Genomic DNA, 6,303 nt, shown 5'->3' on the forward strand with positions numbered 1-6,303 from the left:
TGCATTGAATATTAATTATTATCCCGATCTTTAAAAAAATTAGGAAGCTATGTAACATCCCGATATTTCTCTTCTTTTCTTTGTAAACAAATCGAGTGTTACGCTGAAATAATCTCACAAAGCGAAAAAACTAAAATTATCAAAACAAAATAATACCGTTAAAAATACTTTTCTTTATACAAAAATACCCAAAGCTATGTCTTACAAGGCATTTATATAAATCTATCCGACAGTTTAAATTCTAGACAAAACTTAACCAACTTGGAATCTCTATACATCTCAATATGAATCTTTAATCACAACTGTATAATTACATTGACTTTCCATTCCTGCAAGCATTATAAAAACTGTAAAGTAATGAGTCAATTGATTCACGATAATATAAATCACTGTTGAAGCAATTATATCAAAAGGCCAGATATTTAATAAAACTATAAATATCTATATTATTGAATATCAATATCATACTCAGCAAGTAAGAATACTTACTGTGGGTTATATGAATGAATCATCAAAGGTAATTACTTGTTAAAACTCATTCTGCTGTAGTTAATCTTTAATCAAAATTTCCCAATTACTAACTCTCTCGGTCTCTCGCCCAACTCTTTTTCTTTCTTCCTCTCAGGGTGTGTTTGGGAGTGCGTTTTTTAAAAAATAATCTGCGATTTTAAACCAAATCGCAACTTTAGGGTGTTTGGGATTGCGATTTTAAAAACGCAAATTTTAAAATCGCAAAAAAATCTGCGATTTCCATAAGCTGATTAGAGGGTGCTTATTTGAAAAAGTGCGAATTTAAAACAAAATCACGATTTCTATTAAAAAGATATTTGGCGCAATACTTACCTTTTTTAGAACATGAATGAAAAAAATACCAAGAATACCCACATAAAATATATTAAAACCCTTCTTTTCTCTTTTTTTTTTTTCCTTCATCCTCTGTGTCTTGTTCATCCTTATTGGTAATTTGGTCATGAAACCGCAATTATATGCTAATGTTATCCAAACACTCAATTGATAAAAAAAGTACTTTTTAGTATGTTTTACCAAACGCCTGTACAATTTTAAAAAGTAGCAATTTTAAAAACGCAATTTTTAAAATCGCACTTATTGAAATCGCACTCCCAAATGGGCCCTCAATCTCCTTTCTCTGACTTATCTCAATCTATCACTCTCCCTCTTCTCTGGTTCGATTGAGGCAAGAAAGAGCGACTTAAATAGGCAAGAGGGAGGAAAGAAAAACAAAAGAAAAGAAAAATATTGGGGTTGTACGTGACGAGTAAAAAAAAGAAGAAATTCTCTCTTTCCCACTACAATACAACACGGTCACCAAGGCAAACACTACAATTTATTAAAAACAAATCTAATAAAATCTCCAATACTATTTTCACCTAATTTCCCTTAAAAATCTGAATCTCACAAATTCCTCACTCATAAAATTAATCACCAATTATTACAATCATACTCCAAATTATATCAATCAATCATCAATTATCATAACTCTTAAATCTCCCAATAAAATAACCAACATCATAATATAATAACCTCAAATCAATATTCATTCCAATAATATTCATAAGATCTAATAAATTCCCCAAGAATAAATATTATTACCTAATATCATCAATAAATATCTCCACCTCAAAAGAAATATCATTACCTAATATGAATAATATATCATCAAATAAATATCTCTAAAATAAGACTTTAAAAATCTGAGACGCTACAAGCTACATCACCCAGGAGACCAGCATAGTCATTTTGTGATGCAATGGATGTTAGTGAGGCAAATCACAAGTGTAGATTGTGTCTCTAATGCAAATTGTGTATGCTTAATTTTAAGGGTAAATATATTATAAATTTCTGAGTTAACGCACTAAAACTGCAAAATCCCTCAGGTTTTTTTTTTTTTTTTTTCCTTGGTCAATCGAAAATGCAACAAAATCCTTACCATTAGATTTTTTTCCAAAGGTTTAACGGGTGTCATTTCCATGGAAAAGTACCGTTTTGCCACGTCAGTATATTAATTTTTTATTAATTTAATTTAAAAATTAAATCTAAAAAAAAAATAAAAAAATAAAAAATGAAGGATTGCTGGAAAGATAAATCAATGGATTATAAACAAAGGGCATGCTACATAGATTGTCACGGTGTAAAGAAATCACTTTCTTTTCGTATATATATATATATATATTTTTTTTTCTGGGCATTGATAAGACATCACTTGTTCACCTTATAGGACTTTTTCTTCCCAAAACAAGAAGACATTTCAAAAAAACAAAGCTGGAGGTCTATTTATGTTAGATGGGAAGAGACTTTCAGGGTTCGGCCGGCCAAAGACTTTGTTGCCAAAAGACTTTCTCAGCCAGGGGGTACCGCCGCCAGTGTGTGTCAAGGACTCCAGAATTTGTGTTTTAAAAATTCTAACTTCACAGTTCACACCCTAATACTCTATCTTGCTCTACCTCGCACAATATTTCACAAATACTCGATCTGCTTCCCTTCTCCAGCCATTCCCATGAAGCTTCATAGCGGCAACTTCCGTGCATTATGCATTGCATACCTTGGTGTCATTCTTCTCTTTTCTATAAGCCTACTTTATTGCTACACTCGAAGTACTCCAGCTTGCATTTAATAATTTGGTGGGAAATATTCCGGATGAAATAGGTCGTTTGCAAAGGTTAGTTTACCTCACAGTTGTGGGCAACAATTTGTTTGGTACGTTCCCTTCTTCCCTTTACAATATATCAACTCTGAGGTTCATGCAAGTCGGAGGTAACCAACTTAATGGCACTGTTCCAGCCAATATGGGCCTCACTCTCTCTAATCTCCAAATTTTGAACATATATAATAACGAATTCTCTGGTCCAATCCCAGTTTCACTATCCAATGTTTCTCGGCTTAAAATAGTTGATCTCTCCTATAACAATTTCATGGGACAAGTTCCAACTGATCTGGGAAACTTGCTAAATATCCGGTGGATAGCTGTTGCTAGAAATTCTTTTGGGGGTAATTCAGCCAATGACTTGGATTTCTTAACATGTTTGGAAAACTGCACCAAATTGGAAAATCTAGATGTTTCTTATAACAATTTTGGAGGCAGTTTACCTGATTCTATAGGAAATTTGTCTAAGCAACTCAGTGCTTTCTATATTCAAGATGATCAAATATCTGGAATTATTCCTACAGCATTGGAGAATCTCATCAACTTAAGTCTTCTCAACATGTGGAAAAATCTGTTAACAGGCATCATTCCCTCTTACCTTGGGAAGTAACAAAAGCTGCAAGGATTGTATTTTTATGGAAATAGACTGTCTGGACGCAAATTATATTAAACCATATTCTCTAGGCAACCTGACTCAATTGGTTGAACTTTCCTTATCACAAATTGGAAGGAAGCATTCCATCAAGTTTTGGAAACTGCAAAAGTTTGCAGATCTTAGATATTTCAAAAAATAATCTTAGCAGAGCCATACCAAAAACGAGTCTTTCTTCCCAATTACTAGCACTCGACTTATCACATAACGGGCATCCTACCTATGGAAATAGGCAATTTGAAAAATATTTATTATTTGGATGTCTTTGAAAATAATTTGTTTGGTGAGATTCCTAAATCCATCGGAGATTGCTTGAGTTTGAAGAACCTTTACTTGCTGGGTAATTCATTTCAAGGCAACATACCTCCATCTTTGGCATCCTTGACAGACCTTCAATATGCAAATCTTTCACGAAACAATTTGTCGGGATTAATTCCTACAGATCTACAGAAAGTTTCTGTTCCACTATATTTGAATCTTTCATTTAATAATTTGGTGGGCGAAGTACCAACTGAAGGAGTCTTCCGAAATGCAAGTGCAATATTAATGATAGGAAATAAAAAGCTTTGTGGAGGTATTCCAGAACTGCAACTATAAACATGCGATGTCAAAGTTATGAAGCAAGGAAAATCCCATGCATTCAAATTATCAATTATATTTGTTAGTGGGGTTTTATGTTTCATCATATTTTCAGCATTTCTTGTCCTTTATAGGCGGAGAAAATCAAAAAAAGAATCATCCTCTACAATCCAAAAAACCAACAAACTTTCAAATGTTTCATACAAGGAGCTCTATCAAATGACTACCGGATTTTCTCCTAGTAATTTAATTGGATTCGGTGGTTTTGGCTCCATATATAAAGGAATTCTTGATCAGGAAAAAAGGATGGTTGCTGTGAAAGTATTGAACCTTCAACAAAAAGGAGCTTCCAAGAGTTTCATGGCTGAATACAATGTCTTAAGAAATATACGCCATCGGAATCTTTTTAAGATCCTAACTTGTTACTCCAGCATGGACTACAACGTCAATGATTTCAAAGATCTAGTTTACGAATTCATGGAAAATGGAAACTTAGACAAGTGGCTGCACCAAGATATCGACAATGAAAATCGACCAAGACATTTGAATCTCCTTCAAAGACTAAATATTGCGATTGATGTAGCTTATGCACTACATTATCTTCATGATCAATGTGAAGCACCAATCATTCATTGTGATCTAAAGCCAAGCAATGTTCTTCTTGATGATGACATGATTGCTAAAGTAAGTGATTTTGGTTTGGCAAAGATCCTTTTTACACTGAACATTGATGTTTCTCATATTCAAACTAGCAAGTTGGAATGGAGGGTACTATTGGCTATGATCCACCAAGGACATAACTACTTACATCTTATATCCTCTAAATCATGATTTTGTTCAAATTGAAAGGTCACTGCCCATCATTCTACTATGCTCTACATATTCATTTTAGCCTTGTTGATTTTATTTCCTTAAGTCTCTCAATGCTTAATTATTCTGATAGCATGTCAATTAGCTTCTAATTTTATTTATTTACTGCCAAATAAATAAAATAAGAAACTGTTAGAGTATTCACATTGGTTTATGTATATTTTTATGTAAAATGGCTAATCAAAACCAATTTTATCTACCTTAGTTAATTAGTTTTAAAAGACACTATACATCCAATTATCTTTTTTTTTTTTTTATTTTTTTTTATTTTTTTTTTATTTTTTATCTATATCATTTAAATTTGATTTTTTTTTATAAGGATTGTATTTTCTTTAAAAATCCTATTTTTTCAACTTTTGGAAAAAAAGAGATGTTGAGAGAGAAATAGTTTGAGAATTTTTTGGAAAAAGAGAGATGTAGAAGAGAAATAGTAGGAGAAAATTTTGGGAAAAGAGAGATGTGGAGAGAGAAATAATATATTAATGAATTGATGCGTGAACAGTGTCCCGCCGCTACATGTAGAGGTGAATTGTTCACAAATACAAAAAAAAAGTATTTTGCATTTGAGATGCATAACCCAATGTAAAGGGTTTTTTAAGTGTTTTGTTTATTTATTTTAGATAAAAGTAAAAAATGACTAAGCCATTGTGAGTGCTCTTTGGGATGTGTAGCACTCATCTATTCATAAAGGGTATCCAAATTTAGGTACCAAAGTGAATTTTTTGTTTTATTTTGTTTTTTGTTTTTGTTTTTTTCTGAATTTTTTCATCCCTCGGCCAATATCCTAGAGACTTCGAAAACACTGCCTGGGAAGAAAATTTGGGATTCTCAATCAAACTTACTGTCCAAATTGCGCACAGTTTGAGGGGATCCTCATCAAAAGATTTGACCCACTTCATACGTCGTTGAACTTTTAGTCATGATTGACCCGACAGGGAGAAAGAATTTAGCGTCAAACGTGATACAATACCAAACCCAACTAAGGTTTTTCTTCTAAATTTCTATTATTATTATTTTTTTTTTCCAATTTTATATTTTTTTGAAGCCTTGGAAAATTTAAAATTGGCAAGGGGTAGAACCGAGGATGATTGGGCGAGAGGCGAGATCTTCATTTGGTTTATATATATATATATATATACATATATATATATATATATATATATATATATTGAAGCCTTGGAAAATTTAAAATTGGCAAGGGGTGGAACGGAGGATGATTAATTGGGGAAGAGTCGAGATCTTCATTTGGTTTCTCTCTCTCTATATATATATATCTTGAAAACCCTAGCAATGAAAGAGCAGAAAATTTGAAAAATAAAATATAAAAATGGGTTGATTTGAGAAAATAATTAAGGCTAGAGCATATTGGGATCAGGATCCCTGACAATCTTCCAAAAATTGCCCATCAGCTTTTTCTCAAATTCTGGCCATCAAATGTCATCCAACAGCCACAATTTTGCCATGTGTCCCAACTAAAGATAAATAATAAAATATTATTTATTTTTTAAAAATATATATAAAACAAAATATTAAAATATTA

General features: G+C 32.1%; 1 pseudogene; it reads left to right on the plus strand.

Annotated features, from left to right (window-relative positions):
* Positions 1-4,199: 4,199 nt before the first annotated feature.
* Positions 4,200-6,303, plus strand: part of LOC132169762 (putative receptor-like protein kinase At3g47110) — a 5,338-nt pseudogene continuing 3,234 nt past the window's right edge.

Source organism: Corylus avellana, chromosome ca2 (assembly GCF_901000735.1).
Source record: "Corylus avellana chromosome ca2, CavTom2PMs-1.0".
NCBI lineage: Eukaryota > Viridiplantae > Streptophyta > Magnoliopsida > Fagales > Betulaceae > Corylus > Corylus avellana.